At 37.0% G+C, this 24794-nt stretch overlaps 1 long non-coding RNA gene across 1 annotated transcript; it reads right to left on the bottom strand.

Moving 5' to 3' along the window:
- Window positions 1-1084: 1084 nt before the first annotated feature.
- Window positions 1085-17370, bottom strand: LOC110479968 (uncharacterized). Its single transcript, XR_002467035.2, has 3 exons — window positions 17353-17370; window positions 15714-15753; window positions 1085-1148 (listed from the first exon to the last, which is right to left on the bottom strand). It is a non-coding gene; the product is annotated as an uncharacterized LOC110479968 (long non-coding RNA).
- Between the last annotated feature and the right edge of the window lie 7424 nt (window positions 17371-24794).

Raw genomic sequence — 24794 nt, 5'->3', positions numbered from 1 at the left:
AGCCTACACATTTTTATTGACACATTGATTATTTCACTTTGGAGAAACAATCTGGTGCTGGGATTATTTGCTCTGCAGCTGTTCCTCAGGAAAGTTTGCTGGGGCTCTTGGAGACCACATATTAACTCTCACTTATGGGGCAGTTCCCATTATTCTCCCTTTTCAGAAACTTTCAGGTGATAGTCCCTTTTGCCTCCTGCCCACATGAAAATCTACATTCATTATTGTTAGGATCAGTAAAGCTGACAAGCTGCCTAGAGCAATATAAAGTTGTGGTATCAGTAATACTACTGGTGATCTCTAGAAAGACAAATGAGTCTGGATAAAAAGGCATATTATCAGTATTAGCTTTCAGGAACTAGGATAAATTTCCATTTCCCCACCTGAAGAGATACCTGGGGCAGAACCCCACCAAAACAACCCTGCGGGACAAGAGTACAGTTTAGGTAGCTTCTTCTCCAGAAGGTCTTAACTTTACTATTCTCTATACAGACATGAATCATTTTACTGTCAGAGCTGGTGGTTAAAGTGATCTGGCTGTTTAAAAAAATGACCTGAAGGGATATTTCATTCTGACCTCTCTAAGAAACAAAAACAGCCTTGGCAGGAAGAATTTAGGTGTCTTCAACCTTCTCCTTCAGGGTGGCATTTAAAATCCTGTGAGCAAACAGTACACTAGTAGCACTGGTTATTGTAGTACCTGAATTCCTTGTGGCATACTTAAACATCAATTCCTAGAGTCATATGGCTGTAAAATCATCCAGGTTTTTTTTTTTTAATGCCAGGGTTTTTTTTAAAACTACTCAATTCATGACTGTAGGAAACATTAGGAAGTGACTTCTAAACCAACACTGCCTGCTAGACCAGACATACCGAATGTACTCACCAAACTACAAAATCATGGCTTTGAAGTGAATCTCATGATTTCTAGATACTTAAAACATATTTTATTGAAGTGTGGGATGGCAATGCTGCAATTTTTGGGACATAACTTTCACCACTCCAAAACCAAACATACCTCTTACAAATCGGTGATATTATACTCAGTCACTACTGTCTTCACAGATTTCTGGACAATGCCTCTTCAGCCAGTTTAGATGGTGAAGATACAAAATGTTTTTGAATAATGTAAGCAAACATGAAACAACCTGTAAAGAGAAAATATCATGGAATATTCTTTTATAAGATGCAGGGGTATAATATCATCATCTTACAATAGAAGCTGTTCCCACCTTAGCATTTCACCTCAGGGCAAATGCATAGATTTATTTTTTTTTTTTTCTTCAAGGTATTGATTCTTTTGTATATCCTAATTGAGATTTAAGTAAATTTTTTGTTTGTTTTTTTCACTTTTAGCTCTCAGGTTAGGTGCCTTGCCTTTGATCATCCCATTTTACACTGCACATATTTTACATTTTACACACATACTGCACTTATTTTAAATTTCTTGTGTTCTTAAGGATATTTTGCCATGAATGTGTATTTCATAACTTTTTATCTGTTGAACATTGGTTTAAAACATTAGAAAAAAAACCTATAGAGTTATTGAGACACATCCATGCTATAGGTCCAACTGCTCAAAATGTTCATAGTTTTTCCTTCCAAGCTCACATGTTTCACTAAATCTTGTCTTGTTCTATTTCTCACCCTTGGGTTTCTTTCACTCTTCACTGGCATAAACAGAGAGACTGGTACTCTTTGAAAATATATCTGCACAGATCATTTGTTCTTAAGGTACAATATCTTATTTGCAAGAATATTTTATATAAGAGCTGAATTATTGATAGACAGCCTTAACATAACATCTAGGGCAAAATATTGTTGCTATATTAAACTGTATTGTATTACTTTCAGGTCAAGTGATGGAATAGTTTGATCTTTGTTGCTTTGATCACAGAGATTCAGAAAATTCGACAAATCAAATTGAATCTGTCAGATAAAAATGTGCACCTTTTTAGTTTTGCTGAAGAAAGACTCCACCAAGTTCTAAATTTTAGAGTGGAAAAAAGAGTCTGTTCTCTCTGTAGAAATAAGGCAGTTCTTCATGCCCCAGTCTTTTAAAACCTGGAATTCCTGGCCAATAGAATTATATTGCTCTAAAAGAAAACACATAACAAAGTTCCTACATAATGAATGCACAAGGGAATTTTAAATACAATTTGTATGAAGGCTTCTCAAAAATAAAATTTTTAACATTCTCCAAAATTTCTTACAGTACACTTAACAGTTTTGTTGCAGACAGACACACTCAGAAGATACTCAACCTCAAATAACAATTTCCCAGATGTGTTATTCCAGGTCTCCTAAGCCCCCACACCCTCTCCTGGCTCTAACTTAAATTTTCCATTGATAATCACTATGGGGAAGAATGAAACCCATGGCCTGGAGGCCATGGAAGATTTAACTCTGGCCTTTTATCTGGAACAAATGTCCATAGGTGTAATGGTGCTGCCAGGTCCTGGATCCAACAGGAAGATCATGGAAATATCTATGAAAGGGCCCTTTTTTAGGTCAGCTGAGGATAAGAGTCAAAACTATTCCCAGCACCCAGTGCTACAACTTGCCTTAGCCCCCCATATAGAGTTGCTGAGATTATTCACACAACTTTCTCCTCAAATTATTTGACAGGCTATTAAAAACAATAAACCACTATAAATAATAGAATTTTGCCAGGCTTTCTCAACTCATCAAAGGGCACTTCTCCTGAATATGCAACTAGGCTTTTATATGATGGGAGTTTTGGCACGATTGTTTCATAGAACTTCTAATAGAGCAAATCTTCTCCCACATCCTCAACATCTCGCCCTCAATCTAGAGACTCCTCAAACCAAAGCTCCTCCTAAGTCAATTTAGTTGTTTTCACTCCATATCACACTTTATTGTTTCTATGCTTCTCTCAAGAATGACAAAATGATGTGGAGAAAGCCGATTGCTGATACCTGAAAAGGCTGCCTCACTAGGGGGGGATTTATTTCCATAACAAACAGTCAGAGGACCATTGAGCCACTATTTCAGCACTCTTTACTCAAAGAAGGAGTACTAGCAGAGGGTTAGATAAGAGGGAATCCCAATTTCAGTATCAAAATATTTAACCCTAGACTAATGTCTCCTGTGCCAGACTTGTTCTTCCTCTCAGACTGCACATCACTGTGCATCATGGAAATGAAACAGCAGATGTTTCCAAATATAGAGGCAGAGCCATTGTGCTTTCAGCTGTCTTCCTGGAGTGCAGACATACATTATAACTGTAGGCAGAAATCCTTCTAAAATATTTGATAAAATTGGGGAGGAGGTCTAAAATTTTAAATAATGAGCATATTCAAAATATTTATAGATGATATTTGAAAGATGCAAAGCAGGGAAGGTGGAACTGTTAGTAACATCATTCCTGCAGCAAGCCCTGTTAGATAAATCCCTGTAGAGAGTCCAGCTGGACATCTGCAGAGGAATTTGACACTGACATCCCTGGTAGTCATTCAGTGGGTGCTAGCTGATGAAAGATACTGAGTGCTTAGAGTAAGCATCCTGTTGAAAACCCATGGCAGCTTTAAAAACAAAATCAGGTAGTGGTTTCCAAAAAGGAGCCAAGTATATTGTGAACTCGATACTCCTCTCAACTTATAGTCAATCTTTTATCTGTGAACTCACCCACAAAACAATTGCTAGTTGATTTTCATTGTATGTCTTGCTGAAAGAGAAAAAGCAATTGGTGATATGATGCACATTCACTGTTAGAAATATCTGTGCCATTTGGAAGTGATGGAGGGATGGTACAAGCTGGTTATTTGCTCTTCAACATACACCATATTTAAGATCAATTTTTAGTTAGAAGAATTTGTTATAAAAGATAGGTATACGTTATGTTTATCCATTTTCTTTGGATTGTACATGACAAAGAGTTCTCTAAGACCCATGATAACAATAACTAAAAAGAAAAGTATTAGAATTGAAAATGGACCCAACCTCAGAATTTGCATGGACACAAAACTCAATATCCCCAGGATTTCCAAAACATATGTCTCTGTGGCTCCCTGAGCAGCTATTTTCACCAAGTTTTGAAGGCAGATGAAAATCTCATTATTCCAATCCAATGAGTGAGTGTAATCTCCTCACTTCCCAGTAGGACAACAGCCAACTGAGGATACCTTTTACTGTATCCCAGAGCATATTGAGAAACAGTCAATATTAAATAAACTCCAGAGGGGTCTTGTTTAGGGAACGAAAAAACAAGTTCAGAGTAATTGTAACTGCAAAATGTAAATATCTTATTGACGTTAAATAATTTTGCAGACCTCGTATACTGACAAAAAAATCTGCAGAATGCTCAGGATAATTAAATTTTGCTTAAGTGAGAAGACAACACCACCATGGTGTGAAGGATCATGATCTCTTGCCATTTATACATACATCTGCTTATTTATCCAAATTAGATCTATTTCCTCTCATTTGTAACTCATTTGTAATTTGTTGATCTTATTTGGAATTTCAGAAACAGGAAAGCCTTTTGCTCTTCTTGGGTTTGTTGTGCTCATTTCACAATGAAGATTTAGTTTTTATTTAAACTGGATGGCCCAATATATTCAGTTCAGCTGCTAGATTGACTGTCACTGAGTTGTCAAATGCCTGTTATGAATAGTATACAGAAGGAGAACAAGTTGACCTTGAACTTGCTAAATGCTTTCTGAATACTACCCATTTCCAGAAAAATATGAATCTGTTTTCCAGATTTGCTCTTTTTGCTTTCCTTAAGGCTGTTCTCAGTAACAAATGCTGTTCATCTTACTGAGCTGCTTGTTACATGGAAGGTTTGAGAAGGGGAAAACAACATTCTAATGATGAATTTAATACTTGTGGATTGTAGGGGATTGATTTTATTGCAAACTGAATTCCTGGACTTAGCCAAAGGCTATTAAGAATATGGTGGCTATAATGCCAGCCTTGCTTCCTAAAACCTGTCAAAGTTTTTCATTGCTGGGCTGATTTGGTCTTGGCGACTTTTAATTGCTATTTTCAATTGCTAAGCAGAGTGGATGATGCTATTTGAATACAAGAAATAAAAACTATCACGTTTTAGATCTGTCCACAAACCCCATGCCTTTTTTCCAAAGATAAGAACGAGACCTCAGCGCCTCCAGCTGGCGTTGGAAATATGCCTTGTGCATGTTTCACAACAGGAAATGGGGGTAGTTGGTGCTATAGGATCCATGTTGTAACCAGCAGAGGAGCACTCTAAATAGAATTAATTTAAGACACTATGTTCAGTACTGGATTTTGATCAAATACTTCAAAAGTAAAAAAGAGCAGCTAATTTACTCTGCCATGAAATACATTGGTTCCTTTTCAAAACCTACTTTCAGCTCTTTCAGAATTTGTGGGCAAAGTGGTTTCTAGCTAATACATAGTTTTAAATGCTGTTTTGAAATCCTCTTACATGATAGAGTTCATAGCAACAGCTTCAGCTACTGCTGTAAGAGCACAATAAGGTTTAATAAGAAGGATGCACTTCAGTTCATAGATTGCTTGTTTTCTGCTTTACTTTAGTCATCATAATCTTTACCTACACTTAGTTAAAAAAAAGAAATCTGAAATAAAAAAGACAGCAACCAGTATTGATCTTTTCTACTCCACAGCAGGTTCCCTTGATCTGGATCGAACCTGTCTCTGTCAGTAACGGCTTTTTCAGGAGACAGTTCTATTTAAAATGTTTCACAGGGCATCTAGTTATTTGTTCATTTGTCAGGAATGGTGGAAGAGACTATAATAGACAAGCAGCCTCAGCTGGCTGCTGGATGTAAGACTAGATCCGGTCATACCACAAAGACACAATAAGTATATATTTTCTGTGCTCTGTGGAAAATAGATTTATGAAACATCTTGACCTAAAACTTATTAAAAAACCCATTATAAATATTAATTGAAATGTAAAATTTCCTTAGGAATTTCATTGCAAACATTTTTACTCTAATATTGTTTTTGATGTTAAGAATGAGAGGTGAGTGGCATGGGGTGCAGTATGGTCCACATGGCAGTTATCAATTCCACGCTGCAAGATCTACTTTCCAGCTGAATGTAAATGGAAATGTTTTCCTGCATTGCATGTGCCCCATCACCTGTACCACCTACCCATGCACATCTGGGAAAAGGACAGTCTCTTCTGACAATCTTGTTTATTGAATGAAAACTATCTTGGTTTTCAAAGAGCTTCATCTGAAGGAGAGCTTCAATGAGCACTGAAACACACAATGTGTATTCAGTGTCACTGAATGTGAGGTACAAGTGTAGTCCTGGCCATCCAGTGTCATTTGCAATATCAAAGACCACTGATGTCGCTTACAGAGGCAGTTGGAGTGCCCATCCTACATTAGACATGGTGAGAAGAAACCTGAGACCTGTTCCTTTTCTTCTGACACACTTACAAGACAAACACATGTTCCATTAAAAATAACACAGCTCTGCTCTGATATGTTTCCCTCCCATGTGTCTGACTTAAAAATATGCCTCAGTTCAGAGTGTTATGCTTATTAAGATATAATATTACTGTGCTGCAATGAACCACTTCAGAGAACACAGCAGGGAAGCTGGCTCCCATTGTGTTAAAGAGGGCAGCCCCTTCAAACTCAGCACTGGAGCAACCCTTTCTCTGCTTGCAACCCTCTCTCTTCTTGCATCCAGAGTTTATTTTTGTTTATTTTCTTCTTTTCTTTTATTGTTTTATTTTCTTGAGTCATGTTGGTTCCACCTCTGAAAAGCTGTAGTGACATAATCGACACTACAGCAGCTGAGGCTGAGAGCACTAGAAAGCAGCATATTACATTTTCTTTGCACAGGTCACTGAGCATCCAGTATGATTTTAGCACATCTTGTTGTGGAGAGCTTTTAATGCTAATTTGTTGCTATTATTTAAGAATAGTCTGCTGAAGGGGACACTACCAGCATGCTGTCTAAACATTAGATATTATTTTGACCTTGCTTTATTCCTGCAGTAAAACCTGATCGCAGGTGGGAAATGCAAGCTGTTATTCATACATTAACCAACAACAGGGGCAACCCAGATGATAACTGAACATGGAGGGTGAGCATGTGGAAATGATGGAGGGTTTTTTCCTTCCTTTTTTTGGTCTATATAAAGGAACTTATGTAGCACCAATTTTTTGCGTTAAAAATGATACATCAAATATTGGATATAAATAATGCAGAATGCCACTGCACCTGTGAGGTAGACACAATGCTTCCAGATGAAACAATGAAAATGTTGAAGCAGTTAGAAAGATGTTTCCAAAAGAATTAATTTATAAAATTATTCAGCTCTGCATCGTAGCAGTAAAGATACTTTATCTGGATTTGTGGCACAGATTTTTGAATGAACAAGTATAAGAGCAGAGTATATCCTGGTTTAGGAGTGGCAGATCACCAGTTTTCCCCTGTTCAGCAGCTTTACTGTCCCAGAGATTCCTCACAGTGAATTTACCAGTGAGTAGCCTGACCCCAGGGACAGGGGTGCTGTCATGTGGCAGTGGCTGGGAATGTTCCACACATGTAGCACTTATGCATACACCAGCTCTTAATTGTTTTTCCTTCAAAATTTCTGCAGAAGAGCAATTCAGTGAGGCTGGGTAAAGCATTAAAGGTTTTAGGGGTTCTTTGGGGTTTTATAAAGACTATATGCTTCTGCAAATTTAAGTATCAGTATAAACCTTTTTTCAGAGCAGAAAGTCTGTCACAAATTGATAATTTTATAGAATTCCTCCTCTAATATAGTTTGATTAACATAATAGTTTTTGCTTACAGCCTTAATTACTTTTGCCACTGAGAGCTTCTGTTTGGGGTAATGATCATTTATGAATGATCTTCCATTATGGGAATGAACTTCCATTATGAATTAGAGCAGCTGAAGATTTGTCATGGGTATTTATTCACTTCTTTCCAAATACAATTTCCCATCTCAGCTGAGCAGAGGCTTCAGTTTCAGCCTCTGCTTAAGCCACATTTTTGAGCTGAAGTTTTTTCAAAAAATGCTGTCCATGCTACCACGGGTAACATGATGCACATCTGATACATCTGTTTCTCTCAAAAAAAAACCCTGCAGTCCTCTAGCCTAACACAAATATATTGATGCTTCATATCAGATATTGCAAAACTTACTGCAAGTTCTTTAGTCTTGGACATACAATTAAGGGGTTCTTCAGGCTGCTCCTGTGAGAACCCACACAAGGATTCTTCACATGAACCCATACTGGGGCAAAGCACTTCATACCTGGCCTGATTCACCTCATGTATATCAAAAGACCTCATTCTCAGAATAAAAATAACAATTACCTGAAGAGGACTCCAAGGCAACATTCAGTCTGGAGACTAGAACAAAATAAACAAGAAAAAAGGGAAATCTTCCCCCAGCATCAGAAGATAATCTGAAACAAGAGACAGCCTTCATCCACACACAGCTGAGACCTACAGAACTACCTTGTAGCACTCCTCTGGGCTCTGTCACTGGATCCACAAAATAAAGTAGTAGTGCATGCTAGTCTACCTGACAGAATATCCCAAAATATTGCCTGGTAAGCCAAGAGGGAAAGGAAAGTTTCCAGGCAAGATTTACAAAAACAAACTTCAAGGAGAAAGTGCCTTCTTGGAATACCAAGAGAAGAGGCTGTGACATGGACAGCACAGACTGTGCAAGCAGATGGGAGATCTGGAAAATTGTGATGAAAGTGAAAGGGTGTTTCAGTGCATTGAAAAAAAAAAGAAAAGTTGAAATATTTATTTAAAATACAATAAAAGAGAGGGGATGCAATGCATAATAATACCGTGAGACTGAGAAAATAGGAAAGCTCTGCAGGCTGATGTAGAATACATACATTTAGGAAGTCCAAAGGGATGCAATTTTGTCTTCCATGAAAGGGAGCAGTAAGAACATGACTGAAAACTTGAAGAAAGGCAAGGGCTAAGCATAAGCAAAAAGCCCAGTAATACCTGGGAGATACTCATGGGCAGGTGTTTGACAAGCCCATTTTAGATCATCTGTACGATGCTTACAATGGCTAAATGAGACTCAAAGAATAAGCAGCACCTAAATATTGTCTCTTTTATCACAAGGACCACAATGTGTTATAATCATTTTAAAATTCAGTATTTCAAATTAATTTACTAAGAGAAAGGTTAAATCATTGATACTGAGTATTTGTACAACTAGGCAACGTTTTTCTCTGGAAAGGCTAAAAGTGCTACACAAGGCCTTAATTTTTTTTCTTTTTTTTTTGTCTGTAAATTATCTCAGATAAGTTGGTAGGTTTGATCTTTAAGTAACTTTTCCAAAGCTCTCAAAATCCTGGCAGAGTCTTTGTTTTAAGCTCTATTTACTTTTGCCTAGAAATATATGTAGAAGACTGGTCCAGAAGAAAATAATTAAATAAATCTGATTTTTTATATCATAGATATCTGATTTTTATCTTGAAATATCATCAGTTTTTGATAATCTGTTTTTATAAAGAATAAAAATATCCCTGATGTGTATGCAGATGCATTACCATATGCACATTATTTCATTTCAGAGTGAAAAAGCAGCTATATATCAGATACCCATTATATAAGTGTGTACAGACATCAGAGTGTGGAACCACTCTTCCTGTTTAAAAGAAACATTCCAAGAGTTTGTAATTGTACTTTGTTTGCCTGTGCCTAGAGAAGCTGAAAATTAGAAACTGCAAAAAATTGAGCAAAGTCTAGAGAATTGGAGGGATAAGGGAGGGCAGAGGGTAGGAAAAAAAAATGTTATTTTCTATTTCTCAGTTGTAAAAGTCCTGATAAGGTGGATGTTCGTTTACATCCTCAGACATGTCCTCTGTCTAACATTGTGAGCCTTCAGAAAACACGAGCACTGATATGACAGGCATCTATTCAGCTTTCTAATTACGTAAGTACAAATATCTGCCATTTGGATTTTGACAATCTCAAACAGTAGAAATGAATCTGATAAGAAAAAGAATAGGTGAATTTTTATGCTGCAATTCTCTTGGGAGACAGGGAAGCAGAATTAAGAAGTGTTTGTGATCTTAAAGGCAAATTGGATGACATTTTTAAAGATATCTATAAAACCAAGATAGTGATTGATAGAGATAGCAGTCACTTTATTCTCAGAGTAATTAAAGCTTCAGGTTTTATTCTTTTTTCTCTCATTTGTTTGCCTCTCATTCAAATCTTTGACAATAAGAAAAATTGCATATGAAAGATTTTGCTTTCACATCACTGAAAAGAGTGCCCAAGACAGCTTCTAGATCAGATTCAGCAGCACATAAAGAGAATTTTCCAGTCAAAGCAAAAGAAAATCAGCATCATAGTGTGCCCTCTTCCCCATCATGCTGATGGTTACTTGGCACACTGATATATGTTTACCCACGGCTGCCTATCCCAGTTTGCCCACAATGGCTGCCTTGACACGAAGATTCACTTGGCAGATGTTTACTTGCATCACCTTCAGGACCCCAGTGAGTTACCTTGACTGAAAGTCAAGCCAAAAAGATTCAGTGTTTGCCCCTTTCGGGTCCCATTCTGTCTCCTCAGCAGCAAACTACTCCGTTCAAAAATCAATTTAGTCGCAAGGTCATATGGAAATAGCTCACGGTATGAAAAGCTTGACTCTGTCTTAGCAAGGGCCTTTGGATTAAGCAGGCAATTGACCACCTAAAAGCTTTGGCCATACTTCACATGCAAAGAACTTTGTGTCCATCTCCTGCACAGCCAGAACATAAAACTTCAAAAACTCCATGCTGCAATCAATCAAGCTCAGAGGACACAGCCACAGCTCTTGGCACTCCAGCTGGTTGTGCTCCCACTGCATTTGCTGCATACTAGCAAAGTATGACAACTCACATGAGAAAAGTGCTGAGTAAACTGTCTTTGCATATACACAGAACAGTTTCTATGATGCTGTGAGTAAGGGAAAAGAGAGTTTAGGTTTCTGGAGGTTTTTTCATTTGCATTTCTTACATTGGTTGAAAGCTTGGTTTGGAGGTCAGGTGTTGTTGCTTAAATTGGCCAGTTGTTTTACTTTGTGTTTATTCCTTGTATTTTCCAAATAACTTATGAATAATTGTGAAGCTGATCTAAAGTGATGATTTGTCAAAACATAATCATATAACACAACACAGGCCAGGTTTTAATTGTGCTTTAACTGGAGCCCTTGCAGCCTTAAAAAAATAAAGCAGAGATTTTTTTCACTTGCAACCATGAGCTGCAGACATAAGTGGCCCTGTGATGAGCTATCAGTGGGGAAGGCCCACCAGATGGGAAGAACAGAAATTTTGTTTATTTCTGCAATCAAGCCAAAGTGAGCTGAAAATCCTGAATGAAAAACTTTCCACAGAACTTTTACACAAAGATCAGAGACTTTTTCTTGGGATGTACCACTTGGGAATTTGTGATCCTTGTTTCTACCACAGTTGTATAATTTTAACATCCCACAGAGCTGACAGACTTTGACACTAACAACTGTGCAGGGAGTAAAACAGATTTACAAGTGGCAGTGACCTTTTCATCAAGGGAAGTAAAGTAGACTCAAATCCACCATACCCCCGACTCACAGTCCTGACAACATCATTCAACATACAGTAGGAAAAGCACTTCAGCAAAAGTTTATGAAAGTGACATTGACACAGCACAGGACATTAAATTGATCCCACCAACATGCTGGGAGTTTTAGATAGCGCTTCTTTCTTTTTTTTTTATTGAGATTTGAAGCATCTTCTGCTTTAATAGTTTAATCTGTTACTCAGGCAATTAAAATAAACTAGCACCTTTTTAATTACAAACATATACATATTTTGACCATCCTTGTAGTCAGGGACTACAAGGTAAAGAATGGTAAATAAAAATTATATTAATCCATAACTGAATGTTCCTACCAGCATTTCTTTGCATTCTTCTCAGACACCCATAACACTGTGCTGCCTGGACAGGACTCATTCACTGTCTTAGATCTTGTTACCCTAGCAACTAATAGCCAAGCTGGCTTCAAAAATCATAATAGAGGTGGCCTCTCTGATTTTTAAAGGAAATTGGCTATTTTAAACCCAGTGAATGCATGTTTTAATTGCACTCTTCATGGCTGAGAATCTCTCCCTCAGCGTTTCTTCACAGTTAATAACAGTTTTAGTCATCTATATGGTTCAATGTGTAGATACAGTAAAGCAAAACTCCTCCTGACAGACATTTGAAGCATAGTTGATTCATTTCTTGGCACCTAAAAACCAAAAATTACATCTGCATTTGTTAATGCAGAATCTCTGCAATTTCATTATGTTTTAAAATAAGGCTATTATTTTAAATTTCTCTGAGAGTAAGAATAGTTGACTAAGGAACATTATACAAGCCCAGTTTAGAAAGGCACTCCATCTTCAGAAGAAAGAAAATTGTTGGACAAATTTATGGTAAAGCAAATTTTTCCTATTGATCAAGCCCTCGAGGGGCATTAACAACACTTAAGGGACCAAAGTGCAGAAGATGGCAGAGCTGACACAGAGAGAGTCAGCAAGAGAGCTGAGCAGGGCTGGAAGGAAATGGAACACTTTAACATTACATCCTGGTCATACCAAGGTCCATTGACCCTCTATGCATTCCAGATAATTAATTTACAACACATTAAACCTGTGTGTGAAGAAGGATGTTATGCATCAATTGCATAGGAATAAGAAGTGTTATTGATTTAAGATTTCTATTGTATCATGCGCTGACAGAAAGAAACAACCTGGTGGTGTTTTAAAGACAAAAAAAACCCTTTTCTGAAGGACAAGTTTGCTAAATAAGTGCACTTTACACTACATTTAACTGAAGTATTGTTGACACCCGAAAATAAATGCCGTTAGGAAAGAAACCCTCAGCATAATTAGGAGACTATGGCGTGACTGGATAATATTGGCATTCACTCTAGGAAACAAATACTTTGAGGTGATAATGCTCTCTTTTACAGTAAGAGTTTAAAACAGAAAAACACATTGACAAATATTATTTAATGAATAAAATATGAGTGAACCAGTTCCATTAATACACGATGATGTCTAATGAGATTCAAGCTCATTTTCCTCATGGAATCATTTTGCACTTCACATGTAAAAGGAGACTTGCAGAATAGTAAAGTTTGATTCATGAACATCAGAACCAATTTCATTTACAGAGGTTTTATTTTCTATAAGTTACAATTTTCAGATGACAGATCAGAAAATTCAGAAGTTCTGGTTAAAGTTTTGTACTGCTTAGAATTTCTTACTGCAGTTTAACTTCCCAGGAACATAGGATGCAAAGAAAATCTGCCCTGTGCCACTCACAACTTTCAGCAACTATTTAATGCTCATTTAAAACTTACAGTGGTTAGGAGATATGAATCAGGCTACATGTAAAATACTCCCATGCAAAAAAACCCAAGAAATTCAATTTCAAGCAAGCAATAGAAAAGGAGAGAAAAATCACAGAGAAGCCTTTAACTGATCTGAACTGCAATAAACCTCACAATATGAAGGGAAGGGTTAGCTTCCTGGTAGAATGCTGGATAGTTCTTTGGATTTGGTATAAAACACTCAGAGAGTGTATCAAATCACATGGAAAGAGTGTACCAAAGATCTAAAATAAAGCCTGGGATTTTGCAAGCAAGCAAAGCTATTCCAGCCAAATGGAAAACAATATGAGAGCATCCCAAACATAGCGGAGAAGTCAAAGCATCACAGGACTCAAATAGAAAAGTGTGAAGAATCTGAGCTATAAAAGCAGGAGAGTGCCCAAATAACTGCAGATGAACTTGGGCACAGTGGCCAATAGTATGTAATATGAAAATCTGTGATTATGTGTAAGAATAACAATTTACATTTCTCTGCAAAACTTTCTGGACATCTGCAAGTATACACAGTAGTGGTAAAGTGGATGGCAGTGGCAATACTAGATCCAGGATCCCTTTGTAAAACCATGCCACACAGCCCCAAGACACAAAGAAATGATAGCTTGAAAGCAAGCCATGAACACACAATATGATGGCAGCAACACAGAGAACACTGATGCAAGAAAGGCTGCAGCTGTCAGGAGGTAATGAACTGAGAAAATAATTAATTTTAATAATAATAATAAAAAATAAATAAATAAACTTTTATTCAGCATTAAAGATGGCTATTTAGGTACTTCTGCAAGAAACATGCAGTAGTTTCTCTCAATAGGACTGTTAAAACTGAAGTCAAGTGCATTATTCATCCTGAGTACTAATAAAACCTTTAATGTCAATGCTCTCAAAGAGTGAAGAGAACCTTTGGCCTTAGTCTACATGTGTAAAAAGTTATGTATCTGATTTATGGAAAGTTTATGTTAACTGAAACTAGCTATAAAATACTGCCATTCCCAAAAAGAATCTGATAAGCACCATTATTGCACCGTCTCTTGAAACGACAGATATTATTTCTCAAATACAAATAGTCTATTTTAAAAAAAATTTAAGTAATATTTGTTGCCTGCAGATGCATATAATGGACCCTTTGATACAAGCCCAGTAGAGCAATGTCACTTATCCCTTAAATGACACTTGTATCCATCTGATATTTATTCCCTCTTCAACCATTTCTAGTCACAGACAAGGGTCTCAAATATCAGAGAAAAATCAGAGTATGACCTTAGGTTGCTGTGCTCCTCACTTTCTTGAGGTGCCCCATATGAGCACCCTTCAGCAGGGCTGCAGGCACCTGTCAGTGCCTTTTCAGTGGTGCCAGTGAGCAGCTCTGCAATACCTCACATGTGACTGCTGGCCACAGACTTTCCACGACAAACTGTGCTCTTCCCCAGGCTTAGGATCTAGAACAACAGCCTTGGTAGTTCCCTGATGAAAATAATTATTTCCTAATACCCATGCCAAGATCAGCTGTATACATACTAATAAAATGCAAACTGTGAATTGCAGGAATAAAGGAAATATTATAGGTGTGACTCCTCTATAATATACCTGAATTTTCTTAAAATATAATGTGTTTCCAGGAGTGGTACATGCTAAAGGGGAGGAAGCTCCAGTTTTGCACCTCCAGTAGGTCCAGTCTCAACTCTAACCAACACAGCAACCCCCATTCCCAAAAGACTTACTGATCCATCTTAGAAATTTCTCGAGTGCATCACATTTTCCTTTCTGCAGACATTGAGACATCATCAGGATTTATATGATATAACAACCAAACTATTATTCATCCAGAGTAACTAAACATTCACAGTGCAGAAGATAAAAAAATATTTTAAAAATTAATTGTTTTGGCTGGATATTTTAATGATATTTTACTGAAATCACTTATTTTTCATTTAAAAATCAATTCTTTGACATTAGAATTTGAAACATAACAATCAATTATAATTATCATCTAGAAAAGTAATTCAAATGAAATTTAAAATATTTCATGTCTATCTTTAAAAAATGAAATGAAGGGCAGGTCTACTGCTGTTATAGAATCAGAAGGGAAAAAAGTCTCTTATCAACTGAGAATTAATCAGACAATATAAATATGCTACAATATTACAGAGTTCAGTATCTAAAGTCATATTTCTCTATTTTCCTGGAGTAAATGATAGCATTATTTTTTATTTGGGGAGCGGGGGAAGGAATGAGAGGGAACATAACCAAAATAAAGCATAAAACAAAACACCAACACTCATGTTACAGTAAAAAATATGAAAAAGAAAAGCACATTCAGCTTGAGTGCACCAACCTTAATTGTCTGCAGCTCAAATGGACAAAATGATGAAGGACTGTAAGGAAAAGGAAAATAAACTGATTTCCTAGGGGTATGTGATGCACCCTCTGATGGGTAACAGCAAGAGAACAGTACACATTCTCTCATAATTTACAAATTCAGTAACCTGGTTTCCCCAATCTGTATCAGAGCTATTATGTTACTTAGTAGCCTTTTCAATTATGAGATGGCCTTAATAAACAACCTGGGTGTATTCACCCCTCACTAAATTATAATCAACAGTTGATTCCAATTTTTCGTTTGTTTTTCTCTCCCTGTATGACAAAGATCTCACATTTCATTAACTTGTATGGTTAATCACACTACTGTTAACTCCTATTGCCACAATCAGGGAAATATTCTTTTTATCCTTGACCTACAAGTCATGATCCAGTCTTGTGAAACAGTATTACACTATTTTAAAAACATTTTTTTCAAATAGGCTGGTTCTGTCAGTCTGATGAGAATTTTGAGATTTCCTTTGGCAAACATGACTGTGTTAAAGAAGGCTGCTACACCAAGGTGCAGACTGCCTACCCACTGCTACCTCCTACTCGTGCTCCTTTGCCACGGCACATCCCACAATAAACACCTGCACCTCAGGTACATGGCTGCATGTGCCTTGTAGGAAACAGACATCAGCCAAGGAACCCAGCCCAGAGGAGCAAACACAAAGACAGCCCCAAGCTCTTAATCAGGTGAGACAAAGTGACCATAGGAAAATGTGCATATGAAATTTAATGAGGGCCAAATACACTCTGAAAAAAAGTTGTAAGTTCGGTTAAATATATTTTTGCTTATTTCACGAGTTAATATTTTTTCACACAGAAGAAAAAAAAATCTATATTACATATATTAGCATTTTTATGGGATTGAATTTCAGCTTTCCTGTACTTTATTGAGTGTTTCATGCCATACAAATTGCCATAGATCCTGAGCACCTGATCAGACTCGCACCCTGCATGTCAGTGGTGTACAGCTGATGCACAGATGGTCACATTTGTTATAATGGACTCAAATGAACACCCACTTGTGAATCCATCACATACTACTCACTGACTCCTTGAAACCTAGCTGGTGGCAAAATTCCATTTAAAGTGTGGCGGCACAGTGTTTATCCTGGAATTGCTGAGATAGCTCAGAGGTTTGGGCTGGTTTTTGGTTCCAGTGATTATTATGAGCAAATGATTTACTGCACAACAGAGGGTTTCTCTACTCAGATTTTATTAAATAATTGCAAAGTGATTATTTGCAATTGCGAAGAGATGAGCCAGATCCCATTAGGTGCACACTGTTAGAGTTCTATGATATTTATTTATCCTGTGAATATATATTTTATATGTGAACTGTGTAGATTTGAACAACTAGCTGTCTGCTATATCAATCAGGGCATCACACACATACATCTAAGAGTGGAGTTATTTTAAATGCTGTTAATTTCAGGGAAATACATACCTTGCAGTCCCTTCTAAAAAACACTTTTCTAATGGAGTATTATGTTTGCAATAACTGCAGGATCAGGCTCAAATACTAACTCAGACTTTCAAACTAGATGAAAGAATGCAAAGAGGAGGCAGATAACAGGGGTTTTTTTTAAATATTCACACATACTTACTGCATTCCTCTCCAGAATTCATGGGTCATTATTCTTTGTAGCTCTTTTTTCTTCAGAGTAAGACTGAGGAATGAAGTCCACATTCTGAAATTACATACAAATATGTTAGAAAAATGGAGTGTTTGAAATCAATTCTAATGTTACATGCAAAGGACATTCTGGGCTCATTAAGTAAAAATATCTCATTTAATGAGCAGGAAAGCACTGGAGCACACTGAACCCTGACACAAAGCAAATTATTTAAGTGATAAATTATATTTTATGGGGAATGTAAAAGTTAATAATACTCAGGGGTAGGGTAATAAATGCAGAGGTGTAACTAACTTCATTGACTGCTTTACTTACAAACATGCCATATGTACCTGGTTACTTGAAATAGTAATAAAAGGAATTGGCAGAAACTCCAGGAACCGAAGATTCACACAGAGACCTTTGTAGCATTCTTTTCCACAGAGCAGCCTGTGTTTTATTCCTTTCAAACTCATTATTCTCCTCCCTCTTCCACTTCAGAATATATATGTCCGGTCTTTGCTTTTCACTTTTTGTCAAATATTTGATCTTGCAGTCATTAAAACTGAAACCTCCTTATCTGCCAGAGAGACTAATAAACACAGAGCTCATTTACCTGCAGTGATGCTCCAGAAGTGACGTGAAACTTTACTTGAAGAGACTCAATTTATGCTGAAGGAAAACAGTGGATCAACTTTTAATCCACTGCCCTTTTAGTGTGTGCAAGTGGCACTGAATCTCCTGATATTTTTTGTCCGCAGAGATCCATGCAACAGACCAAGTCACAAGGATATTGCTCCCAGGTACACCTCTGCCCTTTACCATGAATTTAACTGTCTGCATTAAAACCCCTTTTCTACATTTCAATGGTGTAAAGGAAATAATTCATACACTTCTAATAGAAATCAACAGAGGTGAAGTCTTCTCAACCACAACTATTTCCAGTGACTATTTCCTTAATTCTGAAATGGAATGTGCATTACCAACATGGTCCTTTATTTTCCAATTTTCTTTTCTCTTTATGTTTATAGGTCAGCAGGTAGTGCTTTATTCCCACTGGTTGTTACTCTGAATTGGTACAGTTTGCACATGAATGAGACATTCACACAGCATGAGTATCACTTTTGTCAGAGTCCTCTGGCAGATTGTTGAACAGAAACAATTAAATGGATTATGAAAGAATATAAAGTTTATTCACTATATATATATATATATATATATATATATATATATATATATATATATATATATATATATTTCAATATAAAGTTTATTCACTGCATTGAAAATTACCCACTTACATGCAATTATTTTTTAGGAACAAGAGTTTACATTCAATTCAATTCTGCATTAAATCAACTTAACTTTAGCCTTCTTTTTAGTTTGCAGTCCTGTGATGGTGATCAGTGATCTAATATCACCATACAAGTGAGCTCCAGCCATGACTTTGAATCTGGAAAGTAAAAAAAAAAAAAAAAGAAAAAAAAAAAAACAAATAAACAAAAAAATCACCCTCAAACCAATATAGAAAATATCTACCAAAAAAAAAAAAAATACCCCAAAAAAATCAGAAAAACAAAGTGTTCCTTCAAAAAAACCCACCACACTCAGTGAAATTTTTCATTTACGGTTGAACTCAATGAGCTAAAAGGTATTTTCTAACCAAAATCATTTTATTATTCTAATAAGTAACAATAAAAATGACAAATAAGATATTTTCCAGCAGAAGAAACATGCCTTTCACAGGCAACATGACTAGAAATATAGGCTGTGGGGACCTACATTGATTACATTGCATGATTTGTAAAATGGTATGTCTGTAAGCCTGCAAAAGAAAATAGAAGTCTCATTCAGATGCATTATAAACTTTCAAGTAACTGTTTATCCAAATTATTCTTTCAGTCTAAATATACAGATAACTTAATACTCTTACGTTTCAGCTTTTGGAGTCAGTCATAAAAGGTCCAAATTTACCAGGTGGTTTTCAGGTTGCAGAAAGCCTGCATTTCAAACAGAAGCTGAAATTTTTAACTAATCCAATGACCTCAGGAACAGAAATATTCAGGAAAATTTTTTTATTATTGTACTCAGAGGGAGTTGGAAGAACCAAGAATTTCAACAAACTTTTATATGTCTGCATGTGGCTGCATATATATACATGTGTGTATATTCTGTATACATCAGAGAGAAAACAATTACAGATTCATGGCATGAGAACAGTAATAAAAGAAATATGCTCAAACACTTCAAAAATAATTTTAATTTAGTAGGGTTTTTTTTTTAGGTGAGAGTCAAAGTTTTAGGTAGTCTAGGCATGAAGAATCCTAATGCCAATTTGTATATCTATCTTCTGATTTGTATCTATCCAGAAGACAGAATCACAATTCTGATTCAGGCTGAGTCCCTAATATCTTGCATGAGCAGCAATTACTTTTATAAAGAGATAAAGAGCAATTCCCCTTTTCAAAGCACGACTATGCTACCTACAGAAGTATTTCGTAGGGTTCCTAGCCTAGATGCTCTTGGGAGACAGGTCTTCCTTTCAAAGTAAATAATACTAGCTTCTCTGAAATATCTTTTTTAAAAAAAGAAAAAAGCATTTCACTTCCTTTTGGACAACTTCAAAATGGTGCAGGGTGTAAGAGGCTACATAAAGTTGGGAAGCTGAGGGACAGAAGGGCTCAGCATGTTCTCCATGGAACTTCCCCATGAACTTGCAGCACACTTGATAACCAAAACCATGTCATCTGCATCTCCTAAACCAGTAGATGCTGCTATCTCTACTTCTCCAAATATTGAATTTATGTTTTCAGTTACATGTAGAATAACTAATGCACTGGTGCCAGTCAGATACTTTATATCACCAAACCCCCACAAGCAAATTTGTTTTACACAGCAGTTGAATGCAAAACATTCTGTAGAGAGTGCAAACGCAAGGGAATGAGAACAGAAAACAGCACTAGCAACATCATTTAACTTAAGTGAACATTAATACCTCCAAGACATTGCATTATTGCTTCTTACACTTAGTGGGAAAAGCTGTAATTTACATGTATAATGCTTTTAACATCATCTATTAATAAGATGTGTATAGTTACTCTGTTCAATTGATATTGGAAAGAAAAGACTTATTTGAAAACATATGCTGCAATAATTAAAATGCTATTATGCTGACAGTGCCTTTCTTCGAGGAATTCGTAACGTCTGTATTGGCTGTGATAAGCATTGATTATCTGGAGTGATATAAATATTTGGGGAGCTAATAACAAGCAGGTAGGATTTCAGTGAATGCTATAGGCAGCCAAGATAAATCACAGGAAGCCTAGATCAAAGCTGGTTTGTGAATAAGTTTGTTTTTGTATTTAACAACTCAATATAAAGCACACACACAGAAAACTCTTCAGAGATTTAAACCCAAGGAAATGCCATAAAGAAACATCCCATCCTGTGCAGCATTTTTGTACATCTGTAGGATCTCCCTATGCAGCAAGAAGGATGTCAGCACACAAAGAGGTGAATTAATTCAATCCATCAAGTATTTACCATGCACATTTAGTAACAATAGACATTTATTTGAATTATTAAAACTTTTTTTAAAGCAGAAAAAAACCCAACAACATGGAACTTTTATTCCTTCCCTTTGAGGAGGGTAATTTAGTGATGCAATAGGGTCAACTGCAATTTAGTTCCCATTCAGGCTGGGTCAACTACCTCTTGGTTCCACCTCTGGTATTTATTTTATTTATTCTGTCTTACTTTCATTAAATTGCTTTAGACTGTAATAAGAGTTTACATCACCTGCTGTGCTCCTTTCTAGGTGCTTTTTTCTCTTCCCTATTCTGATGTCCCACTATATAACCTCTGCTTTCTTGGTCCTGGCCCTTAACATCCCAAAGGCTCTCTGGATTTCTGGAGGTGATGTAGGCTTGAAAAAGTCCTGATGAGATTCAAGACAGCCTCAACTTCAGTGAGGTTGCAAGGGCATGACTGAAAGCAGGATGTGTTTTGTATATTCATTAATCAAGACTTTTATTGCTAACATTTCCTCCTTTGCACATAAGACAAAAGCTCGTTGCTGTCAGTGAGCGAAGAAGAGCCGCGGGAGCGGCTCGGGAGGGCAGGGCCCCGGCCGGGGGCGGCTCGGGAAGGCAGGGCCCGGGCCGGGGGCGGCTCGGGAAGGCAGGGCCCCGTGCGCTGCCGAGCTCCCGGGAGCAGGGCTGGGATCCAGCCACGGCCCCCGGCTGCAGCGCCCTGCTGCTCCTTCCGCAGCCAGTGCTGGCAGCAGAGCTGGAGCCTGCTGCACCGGTGCGATCTTGGCCCCAGGGATAAAATAGGAGCTTTTTGCTGACAATTATGCAACCAAGTTTGTACCCTGAGTGACTGAATCCAAACGTTTGTCTGATTTCAAGTGAGTGAGAAGCCCTATTGACTACCCATCCCCACAGGACTTCTCACATACCTGTGATCAGGAGAGAAGCTCAGTTTATGTAAACCTTTGCCCGTGAGTCAGGGTTGAGTAAACAAAGACTTTTCCATATTTTCTGCAAGCATTCCACTGTTAATACACAGCATGCAACATTTGTTCCTTATTAAGCTGTATTTTCATTTCTTTGCTTTAGTAATTTAGCTCTTTCTAACACTCTTTGTTCCCTTTTTTAAGCATTGCATTAACTTGCCTTCCTGTAACCTCTGTACAGCTTTCGCTGTGATTGTTGTAACAGTTTGTCCTATTCCAAAGCACAGGGATTGATTGTGTCTCTAGTTATTATCTTGTCCTTGTTTCTTTCAAACTAGTGGCCTCTGAATTTTATTTTTTTTCAAAACAGATGGAAGACTAAAAAGACATAATCTTCACAGTAGCATAAAGTAATGTTCTGTAGACACAACAATGGCTGTTTATTGCACCTTGCATAAACTGCTTTCATTACCTTCAGATTACTGGTGTTATTCAAAAACATTCATTTACAGCAAAGACTGTCCATGGACACTTACTGAAACTTTTATACACAGCATTTTGTCCTAGATTGTCTATTCAAAAATTAATTTATTCAAAAGAAGCTTCAGTTATATATATAGTTTTGATTATCCTAATACTATTATGGCTTTTGTTAATCTAAATTAAATAAACTTATAGCAATGTAAGTAAAACTAATCTTGCAATTTACTAGTGCAATAGCAGTGTCACTACAAACATATTGCCACAACTAGGTGCACATTTTTTCTCAAATTATATGAAAATTCACACTCTGTTGGCCACACAGTGTAGTTTGCATGAAAACCAAGAGGATCCATGTAATTTTCCACAAGAAAAATAACTGTACTACCATGGCAGCATAGTATAAGAAGAATAGTTTAAAAGTCTGGTTTCTGTTGGTTTGGGGGTTTTTTATCCCCTCTTTGTATTTCTAAAATGCTTCGGCAACAATAATGTTTCTGGACTTGCAGAGGGCCCAAAACAAACTAAGGAGGCGAATATTGGCATGTGTTGCAGAGTGTTACACAGAGATACAGCCGAGCTGGGGCCTTCCTGGAGGTGATGCTGGGAGGGGGAAAGGGTCCCAGTGAGTACTGTCTGGCCACTTCAAAGGCACCAGCTGAGAAAGTAGAAAACAGTAGTAAAATGTAGAAACCCAGTATGTCCTGATTTTTTGTATACTTCACAACAGAGCTATGAAATATATTTCTAGACTAATATAGTGCCACTATTGACTGTTAGTTTCTAAATTAGTTTCTCTGCACATTGTATTTTTCAGGAAGTTTACATTTATTGTTCCATTAGCATAAATAGTGTAAGGTGGTTAATTCTGCATTTCAATTCTGATAATCATTTTTTAAATACATTGGTGTTACTACATCTCATACTGCTTCCCACTACAAGACAAGGTTCCCTCTTCAGATTCTACATCTACACAATGAATTTTCTCAACAATGTGGAAAGTAACTCCATTTGCATGTTATAGGGGCATGGAAATTCACATTTGGGTAGATACCTCTAATTTCCCTCTTCTACAGTTAGGGAGTGCACTGAAATCTTCCCAGTTTTGTTTTTTTTTTTTTACATATGCTGGATAACTCCTGTGTGTTCCTGGTATGTTAATGATTGCTATAATTTGAGACTGCTTTTCCAAGTACCAAAAATGTCTGAATGCATTTGTTTCTAAACAAGAGAGAGTCTGTGACAAACACATACTGAATAGCAAAAGGAGGCAGGGAGGCTAGGGGATTGGAAACTAAAAAAGGGGGGGGAAAGAAAAATAAACAAAACATAGCAGAACAGCCTATCTGAATGACCTTGATATGGAATCTGTTATTTAACTATATACAGGGCTTCAGCTATTCATTCTATTTTACTTCTTTTGGATGATGCCACCTCTGTTAAAGAATTAAATAAATTTGGGTGGAAATAATTAGATTTTGTCTGAAAGAAAATAGTGACTTAACTGTAGCAGTATAAAATCTCATGTGTCTCCTCTGCTAAAGAAAGAATTTGTATACAACCATAAATTTTTTATGTTTCTATCAAACATTGTTAATAAAGGTTTTAATATTTATAGTTACCCTTGGCCAAACTCTGAGAGTTCCCTCTCCAGTAGGGTACACTCACAGAGGTACACATTGCCTTTGGGTACCACTGATTGGGACAGTAAGTACATGGTGGATTTCCCTTTGGAATATAGCACTGATATCCAGCTCTTCTTAATCTTCTTAATATTCAGTTTTACGCATTCCTCTGTAATCAGCTCTATCCTGAATTCTAATGAGTTCTGGTTTTACACTGGGAGCTGTGTCTTTTAACAATCAATGTTATTAAAATGACCCTTGATAGCACACGATTCCACAGTGGGAATTTTCAAAGCTATGTACAAAAATACATTTCATTACCACTTTAATATAGAAGTTTAAAATCAGAACTTCTCTCTGCCTTGTTCAAAGCAATTTCTCTAGCTTTGAACAGCTGCTTAGCACACCACAGCAACTACAGCAAGATTTCAGCTCTCCTTCCATGGTGGCCCAGGATCTCAGAGCAAAAGAGGAAATGCAGTGCTGGAGATTGAATAGCTGATAGATTTATGGTCACTGGTCTGAACACAGCCCAGGAAAAGACTGATTAAAGGGCTCCATGATGCAAGGTGCTCTGTGTTGGTTAGATTTTTTATTGCATTGTTATAACTTCATGGGAGTTATTTAATGATCTTTTAACTAGTTTTATTGCTTACTGTATATAAGAACTACCAACCTGCTGGCATAGATAAAATATGTTAGGAAATTAGTTTCATCTCACTTGCCTTTTTATTGAACAAGTGAATCTCTCTCAACTTTCTATCACGCAGCAAGTATGCCCAATATGGAAGCAAGGACATTTCACCCCCCTTTGTCACAAGCATCTGAACTGAGTACTGGTTTCTAGATGGAGCCTTGCTGGGACTCTGGGA

This window comes from Lonchura striata, chromosome 9, assembly GCF_046129695.1.
Source record: "Lonchura striata isolate bLonStr1 chromosome 9, bLonStr1.mat, whole genome shotgun sequence".
In the NCBI taxonomy this organism is placed as follows: Eukaryota; Metazoa; Chordata; class Aves; order Passeriformes; family Estrildidae; genus Lonchura; species Lonchura striata.
The sequence above is the reverse complement of the archived record's forward strand: the minus strand, read 5'-3'. Positions and strand labels throughout refer to the sequence as shown.